This window comes from Callorhinus ursinus, unplaced genomic scaffold (assembly GCF_003265705.2).
Source record: "Callorhinus ursinus isolate GAN/ISIS: 27379988/994484 unplaced genomic scaffold, GSC_fseal_2.0 scaffold12, whole genome shotgun sequence".
Lineage (NCBI taxonomy): Eukaryota > Metazoa > Chordata > Mammalia > Carnivora > Otariidae > Callorhinus > Callorhinus ursinus.
This window is the reverse complement of record NW_027397074.1, coordinates 2,891,603-2,908,968: the sequence shown is the minus strand read 5'-3', so window position 1 is coordinate 2,908,968 and position 17,366 is coordinate 2,891,603. Positions and strand designations below refer to the sequence as shown.

The following is a 17,366-nucleotide window of genomic DNA, read 5'->3' as shown; positions in this document are numbered from 1 at the left end:
ACTGTGAGTATTATTTAATTTTGTTCCTCCCCCAGCCTCACGGTGTATGTATGAGTTGTTATGTGACCGAGTTCTATTTTTAACTGCCAACATGCTCTGTTCCACTGGAATCATGTTCTTTAGACACTGCATTATGCAAGCTGGCTCCAGAGTTTGCCAGGAGTGCTCAACTAAACTGTGACAATTCCCAGCCCTAGTCACTGAAACCCCCACAGTGACGCAAACAGCAGGCTTTCTTGCTGCAGAATAGAGTTGCAGTTGTGTCCGGCGCTACCTGATGAGAAAGCCACGTCTGGCCACTTTGATCAGCTTCTCTCATCTTGTCTCCTGCCTAATCCCAGAATAAATCCTGTGGGTCTTGCGGGGAGGGCATTCATAAGGCTGCTGGTGAAGAAGATGAAACTTGAAACAAATTGTAATGAGGCGCAAGCAATGTAATGCTCATTGTAACGTAGCTCGGGGTGCAAGCAGGAGAGGAGGTTTAGGTGGAAACCATGGTTTAGGTGGAGGGCATCCCGTGGAGAAGCCACTCTCATGGAGGTGTTCCTGTTGAGTCCTTCATTATCCTAAAGGGAGTACGTTAGATAAGTCCATTGGTGGGCTCCCAGGTTGTTTTCTCAGGGTAATCAGAGAGAAGTGGCTTTTGAGAATTTTGCAGAGCCTGGGGTTTTCCCTCTGACTTCTTCTGGAGGACCGGAGGACTGACATCTGGCTTATCCAAGATGACCTAGAGAAGGGGCAGAGCCAGCAGTCTCTGCAGGGAGAATGTTAGTATCAGTCAGGATTCTTTGGTGGCAAGCAATAGAAACCAGCTCTTTAGTAAGAATTAACCTCCTTCAAGAAAAAAAGGACTTTAGAGAATAAGTTCCATGAGAGCAGGGCCACCTTGTGCACAGCTGCCTCCCCGGCAGAACATACCTTGAACCTAGTGGGTGCTCAGTAAATGTTTGTGGCCTGAAAGAAGATATGGGGCAGACCAAAGAATTGTTAGGGAAGACTGAGGACCAGAAAGGAGAAGAACGAAGCATCTCTGGAGGGGTTTAGGTAGCAGGACTGAGGTCCCTGACAGTTTCCTCGGGACATTGCTGCTGAAATGAATGATCTCCAGCTACTCTTATATTTTTGAGTGTATATACCCATGCCTCAAAATCGAGAGGGAGAGTGTATTAGAGTTTTCCAGAGAAAAACAGGACAAATAGAATATACACAAAAAGGGGAGAGGGAGAGAGAGGGATGGGGAAATTGTGATAAGGCATTGGCTCACACAATTATGGAGGTTAGCAAGTGCAATCTGCAGGGTGGGTTGGAATTGGAGACCCAGGAAGAGCTGATGTTTCGCTTCAAGGGCCATCAGGCAGAAAGAACTGTCGTTGTAGATGAAGCCCAAAGGCACTCTGCTGGTTAATTCTCCCCTGCTCAGGGGAGGGTTGGTCTTTTAGGTTGGATGGTTGGCACCATCCACCTATGATTAAAATGTTAATCTTATCCAAAAACACCTTTGCAGAAACTCCCAGAATAATGTTTGACCAAATGGCTGGGCATCCCATAGCCCAGGAGATGCATTAAATTAACCATCACAAAGAGGAGGTGGAAGTGAGGGAGAGCACATCTGGCCTAGTTTGATTCATAGGACCATCCCTTTGGCCAGTAGAAGGCAGGTTGTTTTGCTGGGCAATTCCAGAGACTTTGCACAATGGAGCAGAACTTATTTCCCAAAGGGAAGGTGGGGAGCTATTACCAGGAGAAAGGGGGGTGGATACTGGGAAGCCACAAGACAAACAGCTGGCTCTTCTTTAAGGAGTCTTACTTCATCACTTGCTTCTGTGTGGGTTAACAGCAAAACACATCTCTCTGCTTTGCCTCTTTCAGCTCCTCTTCTCTGTGTGAAAGGGAGAGCAGCTGGGATGGGGAAAGAAATAATTTCTGACCCTTTGCTCCTTTACCTCCAGTCATGAGAAGATTCAACTATTTGAGGGTAGACCATCAGCTCCAGACCCCTGCTCTTAAAGGTTTGTTCTAATGCTTCAGTGTTCAAACGCTGGGTCACTGAAAAGGCTCCCCACACTGTAAAGGGTGCTCACAAGACAGCTCTGCCCCAGAAGAGTTTGAATCTATTGTATTCTGGGTATTTTCCTTCTTTTCCATTTTTTTCCCTAATACAGGTGTCATGTAGCTGTGGCTGCTGCTAACCCATGCAGTACCTTTGTGGAATTAAAAAGGCACCCGTTCCTCGATGCTTTATATCCACTGGTCAGAAATTGTCATAATGGACTGATTTTGTTATAACATGATGCTGCTATATACCAGAATATTGTCATAATAAGTCTAACATGCATACAATGTCAATGATGCCTCCCTAGGTATGGCACTCTTGTGCAGTGTACATGTCCACCCATACATGGCAGGCCTGAATAATCAAGGGAGAGGTAGACCACCAGAGGCCAGGAAAGCACAATTTCTTCAGTGCTCTTGTGAAAGCTGTGTGTTTGTGTGTGTGTGTGTGCATACGGGGGTGGGATATTCCTTTTCCTTGGGTTTCGACCAATAACTGAGCTGCTGATCAGATACAAGATAGAATTATGAGTCTAAGACTCCTCTAGCATGGCAAGGACACCATACTCCCCCCAAAAACTGCCTGCAAGGAATTAGGACCTTCTGCTCTCCTCCCAGGAGGGTTCCTGGGAGACATACATAGCTCAGACCAGACCAGCAGGGAGAGTCAATGGACAGCTATTACCACTCAAGGGCACATCCTCTGTGATAACCTTTTCAGAGGTTTGTAAACCTGACTTCTGATTAGCATGAATGGACTGACTCATTGCAAATTCCATGGATTCATGGTGGGGTAGACAAGATCAATAGTCCAAAATGAAAACACGTAAGATAAAAATGAAAGAAATTCTAATGTGGTTCTACCCTCTATATCTTAAAGGATATTATACATATACCTGAGATAGGCATAGCCCACTTTATGGACCACTGATCTAGAACATGTTACCCCCCCCCCTTACAGCACCTGTGCTGACAACGCTGATTTAAAACAGTGCCCCTGAGCCTGAAGTCATAATTATACTTACAACACAGTGGTCTCTAGGGTGGGGGTTGGCAAGCTTTGGCCCTCAGGCCATATTCAGGCCTGCTGCCCATTTTTATAAATAAAGTTTTATTGGGACACAGCCACAACTCACTTGTTTATGTATTGTCCATGGCTGCTTTCATAATCCAATGGCAGACCTGAGTAACTGCCACAGAGAGCACTCTGTCTGCAAAGTCTAAAATACTTATCCGACCTTTTACGAATATGAAATCCAACCCAGGCTCTGGGAGGTCAGTCTTGATTCTTTCCTGTTGGAAATGAAAGGTAAAACTGGTTTGCCATCCCTGCTCTGGAGTTAGGCTAGTGTTTGGAGAATAGTTCCCTGTGCTAGGGAGGCCGAGTTAGGACTTGCTTTCTTTCCTGGGTATCTAATCTTTGCTAGCTTCGTTAGAAATCTAATCCATCGGCCACAAGGGCGCAGAGAAGCAAGTGTGGATGAAACGGGTCACCTAAAGCCCACGTCCTGCACGGTATGGTCAGCAGCGTCCACACCCCCGTCAGTGCCTCTGGGACTTGCCTCCAGGTGGATGTGTGCGCTTCTGCGCACCCTTAACACCAACAGCCCCACTAGAGGGCTGCAAAGGCGGTGCACATCACCAAAGGGGCATGGGAATCTGGGTCGAAATGTTTGAATTTCTCAAGAGGATTTTTTTTTTTTTTTAAATTTCAGGTTTGAAGTGGCAGATGGAGCAGGAACTAAAATGGCTTGTTTCTGCTGGTCCCGGCAATTCCCGACTCTAACGACACTCCCTTATCCTTCCTCTTTGGCTTCGGCCCTTGGAAGTAGGAAGGGAAGAAAAGGAGTCCGAGCTGCGAAAGGAGGGGAAGAGAAAGGCGGGCAGAATGAGGGGGGAATTATGTTCTGAAATTCTGCAAGTGTTTAAATACACCGAGGTGGTTGAATTCGAAGCTTAATCAAGTGCCCCCCTCTCCCATCAGGTTCGGGCCAACTGTCACAAACGGTGAGCCAGCCAGCAGCCCGAGCCCTTCCTGGACGGCTGAGCGCGGGGTCAGGGAAGAGCCGGCAGTTGGACCCCCGCCCTCGGCTCGCCCGGGCCCGCCCCCCACCCCCAGCTGCGCGCAGGGCCGGCAGGGGAGAGGAAAACGGCCGCCACCGGCTCCGGGCCACGAGGACGCGGTCTGGTCCCGTCGAGCGGGCTGCAGCAGGAAGGAGGCAGGCGGCGGCCCTCTCTCGCGGCCCTGTGGCTTCCGCTCGCGGGCCTGCTCAGAAGGCCCGGCGCGTGGCGGGCACCCCGAGGCGCCGCCGGCGGCAGCGGCAAGGCGTCCCCCCAGCTTCGCGGGGAAGACGTGAGAGCCGGAGCAGGCCGAGGGAACCCCGGGGGCGCTGCGCTTCCCCAGGGCGCCGCCGGCGTGCGCGCACGTGAGTACCACGGTCGCCGGCTGGGGGGGACGCCCGGCTCCGGCGAGTTCAAGGCTGCCCACCCGCGCTTTTCTTCGTCTGTCTTCGTTTTTGTTTATCTCTGCACCCCTTTAGTGGGAACTGGTGCTTTCCCGTTCCAGAAGGTTCTGTGGAGCTGTTAATCATGGGGCTTTGGCTTTCTAGCCACAGAGGTGGTCCCTGTTGGGAGAGAGAGCTCTTAGATGCCCTGCGTGTGTGTCAAAAAGGCAAAATCCTCATGGCTCTGTGCTGGTGACTATGCGTCAGGGTTGTTGATGCGGCCGGTAACCTCGTGAGACAAGGTGCTGTCTGCCCCGGACAAAGAGCAGGCTTGCTTGCTATAAAAACAGTGGATCCCCCCAAGCTCCGTGTACTTGCACTGAGGTGCGCACACGCTGTGTGTGGGGTATCCTTCTGGGTTACGCTGTCTGGCTGCTCCCACGAGACTCGGGGTGAGGAGGACCCAGGGAAAGACGCTGATGTTCCTGCCGGGTGCTGTGCTGTAGGGAGTAAAAATCTCTCGTCTCTGACCCATCCCTTCTCTTTGGCAGCTTGCAAGAAACAGCCATGGGCCAACTTACTAGCTTGAAAGTAGGGTAAAATGTAAATACAAACAGGGTGGACATTTGGTTTCCATAAATGGACCCAAACAGGGCTTCCGTAAAGCCCTTTTTAAGGGATTGATGTGAATCTCAGAAAATAGTGTGCATTTCCCCAAGTTTGCCAATTGTGTAGACAGTGATCTGGCAGCTATAAATGTAGGGGTTTGATTCATACTTTATAAATGTAGTTGCTGCACCAGTTACCCAGAACCCTTCCCTTTGGGGCTTTGGCCTGGTGTCAATTATAAATGTTAACCTGGATTCAAATACTAATCTGCTGTGCGCTCTCCCTCTCCCAATTTAGCTCTCATCTCCACCTGCTGGTGATGAAAACCACTCCCCTTCTCACTTTTTCCTGTCAGCTGGAGAAGTGTGTTTGGGTGCAAGTGAATTTCTCTCCCTCAGTTCTGAGAGCAAGCTGACCAAAGCATAAAAGTGGATGCCACAGTAGAGCTAACATTTTTGTAGCCTGGGGCCTGGATAGCCTAGGGTATATGTCCCCAGGCACTGAAACTGCTGTGGCACTGAACTTGTGTCTGAATGGCTCAGTACCTGCCTCTGCCAGGACACTTGCTATGCACCCCTTAGAGCCGTGTACCCAAGGCAGGTGAACTCTGTAAGCCCATTGGATGCATTGCCTGGGTAGTGCCACTAGATGGGTCTCTAACTATTTAATTTCCAGCAGTATGGGTTTGGGGTGATGGTTTTTACTTCAGAACTTGGGTCCTAGGCTTTCTCTAATGGAGATTTCAGTACTGTGTGGGAAAACTCCGGGGGTTCATTTGAGATGTCCTGCCTCACATTTGTATGTAGAGACAACTATAAAAATCTAGATTTTGTTGGTGAGGGTGTCTTTTAGTAAATTGTTCACCCAGGAGTGGAGTGAGTCCTGTTGCACTTCACTTGCTCAGGAGAGTGTCTTTTTGTACTTTGGCCAAGAGTACCACATGTCCTAATGCTGGGTCTCGTTTGGGGCCACCAGGAAAAGCCCAAGAGAATCACAGAAGTCTCGTGCTTCTTCCCTGCCACCTCCCCACCCCCTTCCGATCACTGAATCAACACCAGCAACCACTCACCTTGAGATTCATTGTTAGATGAGAGAAAATGAAAACCTCACCTTGCTTCCTGGGTTCTGCTGCTCACAGCTGAATGAAATGCCTTACTGATGAATGAAAAAATTAAGGGAAAGCTCTAAGTGAAGGGAATCAGGAGAAACTTCTGTCCTGGCTTGAGGTCCAGACCCGTTGTCCTATTCTGTGCCCCTGAGCCAGTCACTCTACCCCCAAGGCTCAATGTCAAGGCAGGACGACTGTGCTCTGAATCCTCCTACCCCACCCCACATTGTGATGTCCTCTTTGTATGTTCTGCCTTGGATTCTAGGCCCTGGGTATAATAAGGACACGAGATTTTTCACCATCCTTCACGGAGTTTACAGGTTGGGGGAATGAGAATTACCTCTCTGGTAGGATGGCCACATTTCCAGAAAGAGCTCATTAGCTTATTTCATGGACGCTAGAGCTCAGGGTCTGATGACAACTCACCACTCCCTTTGCAGCGAGGCCAATGGAAATTCACAGAGGCTTAAACCTACTGTTTCATTTCAAAGGACATCTTCTCCCCAGGCAAACATGGGCGAAAGGAGTCCTCCCTGATAACAATGAGGGATTCAGGCCAGATATTTTATTTTTTCCTGCAGATTGTTTTTTTTATTATGTTAATCACCATACATTACATCATTAGTTTCTGATGTAGTGTTCCATGATTCATTGTTTGTGTATAACACCCATTGCTCATTTCAGTACATGCCCTCTTTAACACCCATCACCAGGCTAACCCATACTCCCACCCCACCCTGGAACCCTCAGTTTGTTTCTGAGTCCATAGTCTCTCAAAGTTCATCTCCCCCTCCGATTTCCCCCCTTCATTTTTCCCTTCCTACTATCTTCTTCTTCTTTTTTTTTTTTTTTTAACATATAATGTATTATTTGTTTCAGAGGTACAGGTCTGTGATTCAACAGTCTTACACAATTCACAGTGTTCACTATAACACATACCCTACCCAATGTCTATCACCCAGCCACCCCATCCCTCCTACCCCCACCACTCCAGCAACCCTCAGTTTGTTTCCTGAGATTAAGAATTCCTCATATCAGTGAGATTATATGATACATCTCTTTCTCTGATTGACTTATTTAGCTCAGCATAATACCCTCCAGTTCCATCCCCGTCATTGCAAATGGCAAGATTTTATTCCTTTTGATGGCTGCATAATATTCCCTTGTATATATATATACAACATCATCTTTATCCATTCATCTGTCGATGGACATCTTGGCTCTTTCTATAGTTTGGCTATTGTGGACATTGCTGCTATAAACATCGGGGTGCACATACCCCTTCGGATCCCTACATTTGTATCTTTGGGGTAAATACCCAGTAGTGCAATTGCTGGATCATATGGTAGCTCTATTTTCAACTGTTTGAGGAACCTCCATACTGTTTTCCAGAGTGGTTGCACCAGCTTGCATTCCCACCAACAGTGTAGGAGGGTTCCCCTTTCTCCGCATCCCCGCCAACATCTGTCGTTTCCTGACTTGCTAATTTTAGCCATTCTGACTGGTGTGAAGTGGTATCTTATTGAGGTTTTGATTTGGATTTCCCTGATGCCGAGCGATGTTGAGCACTTTTTCATGAGTCTGTTGGCCATTTGGATGTCTTCTTTGGAAAAATGTCTGTTCATGTCTTCTGCCCATTTCTTGATTGGATCATTTGTTCTTTGGGTGTTGAGTTTGAGAAGTTCTTTATAGATTTTGGATACTAGCCCTTTATCTGATATGTCATTTGCAAATATCTTTTCCCATTCTGTCGGGTGTCTTTTGGTTTTGTTGACTGTTTCTTTTGCTGTGCAGAAGGTTTTTATCTTTATGGAGTCCCAATAGTTCATTTTTGCCCTTGCTTCCCTTGCCTTTGGCGATGTTTCTAGGAAGAAGTTTGCTGCGGCTGAGGTCGAAGAGGTTGCTGCCTGTGTTTGCCTTTAGGATTTTGATGGACTCCTGTCTCACACTGAGGTCTTTCAACCATTTGGAGTCTATTTTTGTGTGTGGTGTAAGGAAGTGGTCCAGTTTCATTCTTCTGCATGTGGCTGTCCAATTTTCCCAACACCATTTGTTGAAGAGACTTTTTTCCATTGGACATTGTTTCCTGCTTTGTCAAAGACTTGTTGACTATAGAGTTGAGGGTCCATTCTGGGCTCTCTGTTCTGTTCCATTGATCTATGTGTCTGTTTTTGTGCCAGTATCATACTGTCTTGATGATGCCAGCTTTGTAATAGAGCTTGAAGTCGGAATTGTGATGCCACCAGCTTTACTTTGCTTTTTCAACATTCCTCTGGCTGTTCAGGGTCTTTTCTGGTTCCATACAAATTTTAGGATTATTTGTTCCATTTCTTTGAAAAAAGTGGATGGTTTTTGGATAGGGATTGCATTAAATGTGTAGATTGCTCTAGGTAGCATTGACATCTTCATAATATTTGTTCTTCCAATCCATGAGCATGGAACATTTTTCCATTTCTTTGTGTCTTCCTCAATTTCCTTCATGAGTATTTTATAGTTTTCTGAGGACAGATTCTTTGCCCCTTTGGTTAGATTTATTCCTAGGTATATTATGGTTTTGGGTACAATTGTAAAAGGGATCAACTCTTTAATTTCTCTTTCTTCTGTCTTCTTGTTGGTGTATAGGAATGCCACTGATTTCTGTGCATTGATTTTATATCCTGCCATTTGACTGAATTCCTGTATGAGTTCTAGCAGTTTTGGGATGGAGTCTTTTGGGTTTTCCACATAAAATGTCATATCATCTGCAAATAGTGAGAGTTTGACTATTTCTTTGCCGATTCGGATGACTTTTATTTCTTTTTGTTGTCTGATTGCTGTGCTTAGGACTTCTAATACTATGTTGAATAGCAGTGGTGATAGGGGCCATCCCTGCCATGTTCCTGACCTTAGGGGGAAGCTCTCAGTTTTTCCGCATTGAGAATGATATTCGCTGTGGGCTTTTCATAGATGGCTTTTATGATATTGAGGTATGTGCCCTCTATCCCTATACTCTGAAGGGTTTTGATCAAGAAAGGATGCTGTACTTTGTCAAATGCTTTTTCTGCATCCATTGAGAGGATCATATGATTCTTGTTCTTTCTTTTGTTAATGTATTGTATCACGTTGATTGATTTGTGGATGTTGAACCAACCTTGCAGCCCAGGGAAAAATCCCACTTGGTCGTGGTGAATAATCCTTTTAATGTACTGTTGGATCCTATTGCATAGTATTTTGGTGAGAATTTTTGCATCCATGTTCATCAGGGATATTGGTCTGTAATTCTCCTTTTTGATGGGGTCTTTGGTTTTGGGATCAAGGTAATGGTGGCCTCATAAAACAAGTTTGGAAGAGTTTCTTCCATTTCTATTTTTTGGAACAGTTTCAGAAGAATAGGTATTAATTCTTCTTTAAATGTTTGGTAGAATTCCCCTGGGAAGCCATCTGGCCCCGGGCTTTTTGTTGGGAGATTTTTGATGACTGCTTCAATTTCCTTAGTGGTTATAGGTCTGCTCAGGTTTTCTATTTCTTCCTGGTTCAGTTTTGGTAGTTGATACATCTCTAGGAATGCATCCATTTCTTCCAGGTTATCTAATTTGCTGGCATAGAGTTGCTCATAATATGTTCTTATAATTGTTTGTATTTCTTTGGTGTTGGTTGTGATCTCTCCTCTTTCATTCATGATTTTATTTATTTGGGTCCTTTCTCTTTTCTTTTTGATAAGTCTGGCCAGGGGTTTATCAATCTTATTCATCTTTCAAAGAACCAGCTCCCAGTTTTGTTGATCTGTTCTGTTCTTTTGGTTTCTATTTCATTGATTTCTGCTCTGATCTTTATTATTTCTCTTCTCCTGCCAGGTTTAGGCTTTATTTGCTGTTCTTTCTCCAGCTCCTTTAGGTGTAGGGTTAGGTTGTGTATTTGAGACCTTTCTTGTTTCTTGGGAAAGACTTGTATTGCTATATACTTTCCTCTTAGGACTGCCTTTGCTGCATCCCAAAGATTTTGAACAGTTGTGTTTTCATTTTCATTGGTTTCCATGAATTTTTTTAATTCTTCTTTAACTTCCTAGTTGACCCATTTATTCTTTAGTAGGAAGCTCTTTAGCCTCCATGTATTTGAGTTCTTTCCAACTTTCCTTTTGTGATTGAGTTCTAGTTTCAAAGCATTGTGCTCTGAAAATATGCAGGGAATGATCCCAGTCTTTTGGTACCGGTTGAGACCTGATTTGTGACCGAGGATGTGATCTAGTCTGGAGAATGTTCCATGGGCACTAGAGAAGAATGTGTATTCTGTTGCTTTGGGATGGAATGTTCTGAATTTATCTGTTAAGTCCATTTGGTCCAGTGTGTCATTTAAAGTCTTTATTTCCTTGTTGATCTTTTGCTTAGACGATCTTTCCATTTCAGTGAGGGGGGTGTTAAAGTCCCCCACTATTACTGTATTGTTGTCAATGTGTTTCTTTGCTTTTTTATTAATTGCCTTATATAATTGGCTGCTCCCATGTTCGGGGCATAGATATTTACAATTGTTAGATCTTCTTGTTGGATAGACCCTTATGTAGGATATAGTGTCCTTCCTCATCTCTTATTACAGTCTTTGTTTTAAAATCTAGTTTGTCTGATATAAGGATTGCCACCCCAGCTTTCTTTTGGTGTCCATTAGCATGGTAAATGGTTTTCCACCCCCTCACTTTCAATGTGGGGGTGTCTTTGGGTCTAAAATGAGTTTCTTGCAGACAGCATATCGATGGGTCTTGTTTTTTTATCCAATCTGATAGCCTGTGTCTTTTGATTGGGGCATTGAGCCCATTTACATTCAGGGTAACTGTTGAAAGATATGAATTTAGTGCCATTGTATTGCCTGTGAGGTGACTGTTACTGTATATTGTCCGTGTTCCTTTTCAGGTCTATGTTGCTTTTAGGCTCTCTCTTTGCTTAGAGGACCCCTTTCAGTATATCTTGTAGGGCTGGTTTCGTGTTTGCAAATTCCTTTAGTTTTTGTTTGTCCTGGAAGATTTTTCTCTCTCCTTCTATTTTCAATGACAGCCTAGCTGGATATAGTATTCTTGGCTGCATATTTTTCTCATTTAGTGCTCTGACTATATCAAGCCAGTCCTTTCTGGCCTGCCAGGTCTCTGTGGATAGGTCTGTTGCCAATCTAACGTTTCTACTATTGTAGGTTACAGACCTCTTGTCCCAAGCTGCTTTCAGGATTTTCTCTTTGTCTCTGAGACTCATAGGTTTTACTATAAAATGTCGGGGTGTTTACCTATTTTTATTGGATTTGAGGGGTTTTCTCTGTGCCTCCTGGATTTTGATGCCTGTTTCCTTCCCCACGTTAGGGAAGTTCTCTGCTATAATTTGCTCCAATATAAGTTCTACTCCTCTCTCTCTCTCTCCTTCTGGGATCCGAATTTTTCTAATATTGTTTTGTCTTATGGTATCACTTATCTCTCGAATTCTGCCCTCCTGATCCAGTAGTTGTTTATCTTTTTCTCAGCTTATTTTCCATCATTTGGTCTTCTATATCACTAATTCTCTCTTCTGCCTCATTTATCCTAGCAGTTAGAGCCTCCATTTTTGATTGCACCTCATTAACGGCCTTTTTGATTTCGACTTGGTTAGATTTTAGTTCTTTTATTTCTCCAGAAAAGGTTTCTCTAATATCTTCCATGCTTTTTTCAAGCCCAGCTAGTATCTTTAAAATTGTCATTCTGAACTCTAGTTCCAACATCTTACTAATGTCCGTATTGATTAGGTCCCTGGCAGTTGGTACTGCCTCTTGTTCTTTTTTTTAGGTGATTTTTTTTCTGTCTTGTCATTTTATCCAGAAGAGAATAGATGAATGAGAGAACAAAATGCTAACAGGGTAACAACGACCCCAGAAAAATATACACTAAACAAATCAGAGGAGACCTGAAACCAGGAGAAAAGAAAGGGAAAGAAAGAAAAAAAGAAAAAAAAATTATCAAATACGATCACGCTGGTGAATAGATCAGTGCCACACACTAGATTTTGGGTGTATTTTGGTTTGTTAGAAGAAAGTGCCTCCCAAAATTTTAAAGAAAGAAAAGCTTATATATGTACAAAAATAAGGGTAAATACAATGAAGGGAGGGAATATGACTGTAAAGATGAAAATTATAAAAGATTTTATAACAGGAATTGATAAAAGTTGGTTGAAAAAAGAAAGAAGAGGAATTAAAATAAAAGGGAGAGAATGTGATCTGGCAGGAGACTAGAACAAAGCCATACACTAGAGATCTAGGGTATATTTTTGTCTGTTAGAAGATACTGTATCTGAAAATTTTAAAGAGAGAATAACTTACATATATATATACCAAAAATAAGGTTAACTACTATGAAGGGATAGAATATGACTCTAAAAATGAAAAGTAAAAAAGATTTTTAAAAAAGGGATTGATATGTTGGTTGAAAAAGAGAAAAAGAAAAATTCAAAAAAAAAAAAAAGAAAAAGAAAAAAAAGAAAATTAAAAAATTAACTTTGAAAGACTAAAGAATCATGGTAAAAAAGCCATGAATTCTATGTGCAGTATTCCCCTAGCTCTGGAGTTCTGCCATTCTCATTGATCAGTACACTTGGTCTTGGCTGGCTGTTCTTGCTGATCTTCTGGGGGAGGGGCCTGTTGCTGTGGTTCCCAGATGTCTTTGCCGGAGGCAGAATTGCCCCACCCTTGCGACCGGGCTAAGTAATCTGCTCAGGTTTGCCCTTGGGAGCTTTTGTTCCCTGAAAGCTTTCCCTACAGCTTTGGAGGATGAGAGTGAAAATGGCAGCCTCCCAATCTCTGCCCCTGAGGAGCTGAGAACTTGGGGCTCCACTCCTCAGTGCGCCCCCAGAGAAAAGCAGTCAGTCACTCCCGTCTCCCTGGTCTCCGGCTGCACTCCATGCTCACCCGGCCTGTGACCAAGCATTTCTATCTCTGTGTAGAGTCTCCAAACCCAGCAGATCCCTGTGGTGCGCTCCCACGCCGCTCCTCCCGGGGGAGGATGGGGAGTCTCCCCGGCTCTGCCGCTTGTTGTGTCCCTGCTGGAGGAGCAGTGGCCCGACTGGGCCGCGGATCACAGTTTATGGCAACCCCGAGCTGAGAGCCCACACCTCGGCTCTGTCTCTGCAGCCGGCTTCCCCGCTCCAATACCTGGGAGCTCTGCCACACTCAGGTACCCCCGGTCTTCCTGTGACCCCGAGGGTCCTGAGACCACAGTGTCCCGCGAGGGTTCCACCTCCCGCTTAGCCACTGCAGCGACGTCCCTCAGCGGAGCCGACTTCTAAAAGTTCCAATTTTGTGCTCCGCGGCTCTATCACTTGCCAGAAGCGGCCGACGGAGGCCCCCTCCCCCACCGTCTATCCTCCCGAATATCGCCTCGGATTCACTTCTCCGCACGTCCTCCCTTCCAGTAAGTGGTTGCTTCTCTGTTCAGAGAGTTGTTGCTACTCTCCTCTTCGATCTCCTGTTGAGTTCGTAGGTGTTCAGAATGGTTTGATCCCTATTCAGCTGAATTCCTGAGACCAGACGAAATCTAGGTCTCCTACTCCTCCGCCATCTTGCTCCTCTCCCTCCCTGCAGATTGTTTTTGACATTTATTTTAACTCTTGTGAATTCTAACGCCCATATAGAAAAATATATTAACTATAATGTATACTTTAACTTTTTAAAATATAAAATAAGCCTGGGATCGAGCCCTGCATCGGGCTCCCTGCTCAGCCGGGAGTCTGCTTCTCCCTCTCCTTCTGCCCACCCTGCCCCCACTTGTGATTTCTCTCTCTCAAATAAAATCTTAAAAAATTTTCAAACATAAAGAATAAAAGAACACCCACATACCTACTACTAAATCAATAATTATTAACATTTTGGCATATTTGCTCTTTTATCCATATCTATCATCTGTTTTGTGGGTGTGAATTGTATGAAAACAGCAGTTGTGAGGACACTTACTTTTAAATATTTCGACATAACTCTGCTAAGGAGATGGATATTTTACTCTTTAATCACACTGATCTAGAAAATTAATATATTTAATCCATAGTCAGATTTCCCCAGTTGACCCAAAAATGTCTTTTATGGCTAGTTTTTTGAAATCTGGACCCACTCAAAGTTTATACATCACATTTGGTTGTATCCCTTGTCTCTTGTTTTCATGACCCTGACCCTTAAAAAGGCTAGGCTAGTTTTCTCGAAGCCTCTCATTCTGCATTTGTCTGCTGTGTCTTCTTGGTGTTTCGCCTGCTCTCTGGTATTTCCTGTAAACTGGAAGTTAGGGCTAACGGCTTCATTAGGGTAGTCTTGTTGTGGTTTTAACTCTTGTCTGTTGGATTTCTAATGAGATTGAACCCTTTTTCATATACTTGCCATTTGGATTTCTTCTCTGTCGTGCCTATTCAAGTTGCTTGCCTATTTTTCTACTCTTGTCTAATTTTTCTTATTGATTTGTAGGAGTTTTATTTTTTATTCTAGATATGTGTGAAAATGTGTTCTCCCACTCTGTGGTTTGCCTTTTTACCTTTGTGAAGATGCTTTGAGTAGAAGTTCTTAAATTTAATGTCTGATTTATCAATGTTTCTGTGACTTGTTATAGGAAACTTTCTTGAGCTGGGGTGAAAGATGTTCTTCTAGATGAGATCCAGTTATGAAAGGCAACTGAAGGGGATAAAATCCTCCTGGAAGAGTTTCTGTGTATGGTGTGAAGCCCAGTCCGGGTTTCATTTCCTCCCCACAAAACTATTAAAAAGAGTGTCCTTTCCCTAGTGTCCACAGTGCTACCTGCACCATAAGCCAAGGGCCCCTGTGTGTGAGTCTGTTTGGAAGATCTCCATTCTTTCCATCAGACCAACACATTTTCTTAGTCACCGTAGCTTTGTACTGAGTGTGGACATCCAACTGTGCAAGGTTTCCTCTGTATTACTGCAAGGATGACTTGCCTGAGATTTTGACATTTTGTGTAAGGACTGACTCAAACCTGGAGCTTTCCTTTTGAAATGAGTATCATGGGGTTATAATTCTTTTCCGGGCTACCTTCTTGGAATTGACTTGCCAGCTTCCCAGTTGCTCCTTCCCAGGGGCTTTCGCATCCATGGCTTTCGTCTGATTTGGGCCCATGGAAGTCTGATATTTGGAATCCCTATATTTGTTACATTCTGTTTCTTGGAACAGCCTGAAATGTAGCAGTTGAATCTGAAATAGCTTATGACTTTTCTAAGAGAAATCACCTGATATTTGGAAATGGGTGACAGAGAGGCTGTTTTAACCCCTCCTTTGGTGACTGCACCCTGGAGAGAGAATGAGCTCTGGAGTCTGATTTTTGGGTTCAGGTTTGGGGTAAACCATTTACTAGCCTATATCACTTACCAGCCATGGGACCCTGGGCAAGTTAGTGAACCTCCCTGGCCTCAGTTTCCTTATCAGTAAAATGGGCTCTTAGTAGCTACATCATGGGTGTTGATGGGGATTAAATAAGATCATATGTGAAAAGGGCCTGGCATCGAATAAGTGCTTGGTAAATGTTAGCCATTATTATTCTTGAGAGGAATTCCTCTTGCCTCCAAGGGCTTTGAGGCTCACCAAGGAGAATGAAAAAAACAACATTCCTTTTGCATTTCTTTTTTTTTTTTAATTTTTTTAAAATTTATTTATTAGAGAGAGAGAGAATGAGAGATAGCACGAGAGGGAAGAGGGTCAGAGGGAGAAGCAGACTCCCTGCTGAGCAGGGAGCCCGATGTGGGACTCGATCCCGGGACTCCAAGATCATGACCTGAGCCGAAGGCAGTCGCTTAACCAACTGAGCCACCCAGGCGCCCCTCCTTTTGCATTTCTGAGATGCAGGAGGCTTTATTCCTTGCAAACTCTACAGGATGTTCCTAATATTGTTACCTGCCCCTCAGCAGTGTGAAGGGAAAACAATTGATTTGTGTCCTTGGCTGAAAATCACTTATACTCAACTCCTTTAGTTCTTTGAACCTAACAATTTTGATATTACGACTGGAGAGAGTCAGAGTCATGCTCAGGGTCCTGTTCTAGATCTATGCAACAGCAGTTTTAAATCCGCCTTTGCCTACTCACTGGTGGAGAGGGTTTTTTTTTTTAACCATCCTGTGGACCTCTCTCAGGGCAGGGGTGTGTTCGCATGGCCCCAAAGAGAGTTGGGTTCTTAGGGCTGCTATACATCGCAGGGAGAAACCTATGGTTTGTTAGTTGAGGAAGCAAAATGAAAGAGCCCAGTGTATTGGAGCCAGGAGTTGATGCCTCTAACAGACTGGGAAGCGCCCAGAGAGGGGGGTACCTTCAGAGTACACTGGATGGGGTGAGGGCCTGGGGAAGAGTAGAGCAATGTGGTCTTGGGAAAGTTGAGGGCTTGGGGTGGGGGAACCTCAGGAGATAGTTGGTGTCAGGCTAGTCTGCACCCCCAGGGGCAGCCGGCCAACCTGCCACTGTCCCAAGCCATGCCAGCTGATGGTAGTGTAGAGTAGGGGCTTCTACTGTCCTGGCCCCAAGGCCATCCTCTGAAGGGCACCACCACCTCAAAAGCCTTCTAGAGACAGGGAAGTGGGGATATGGGAGGGACAGTCTTAGGTCTAGTACCTGCGTGGAGCTGGACAGGGGACCTGCCACCCTTGTTATATTGAAATGGAAAGATGTCTGTGATGTGCAGTAAAGAGGTTGCAATTACAGTTGCATAACTGTACCTATAGTGTGATCCCATCTAATAATAAATGCATGTCTGTGTAGGCAACTGTCGAAAAGGACCTGGGCAGTTACCTCCATGGGATTAAAAAAATTGTCTTGGGGTAGAATTACTGTTTTTAAGAAATATGTCTATTTTCTGTGTTTATCTGCAGATTTTCTTGGTTAAAGGAGTTTTTGTATTTTGTAATTAGAATAAAAAAGGGAACATTACTGGGATTGTCTCCTTTAAGCTAACTAGCTGGGGATAGGGGGAGGGAAGTGAATTTGTGAATTACCATTAGAATCAGCATTTATGATCAATTCCCACTCATATACACAATAAGTATCATATACTAATACACCGGTAACATGTAACCCTCCACATGTTGGTCACTGATCAGTTGCTAAAATGTGTGGTTCCCTCTAGTTTGGGGACAGGACCAAAAGACCCCCTTGGTCCCCCACTCAAAGGTTCTGGCTGAGATTATTTCCATAGCAAT

At 44.5% G+C, this 17,366-nt stretch overlaps 2 long non-coding RNA genes across 2 annotated transcripts in view; one reads left to right on the top strand and one right to left on the bottom strand.

Annotated features, from left to right (window-relative positions):
* Window positions 1-661: 661 nt before the first annotated feature.
* Window positions 662-3,355, bottom strand: LOC141373838 (uncharacterized). The gene is made up of 3 exons (XR_012380177.1): window positions 3,189-3,355; window positions 1,808-1,899; window positions 662-754 (listed from the first exon to the last, which is right to left on the bottom strand). It is a non-coding gene; the product is annotated as an uncharacterized lncRNA (long non-coding RNA).
* An 800-nt stretch (window positions 3,356-4,155) lies between these two features.
* LOC141373835 (uncharacterized) overlaps window positions 4,156-17,366 on the top strand; it is a 167,077-nt gene continuing 153,866 nt past the window's right edge. The window contains exon 1 of the long non-coding RNA XR_012380173.1: window positions 4,156-4,478. This is a non-coding gene — a long non-coding RNA (uncharacterized lncRNA). The remainder of the gene's footprint in view (window positions 4,479-17,366) is intronic.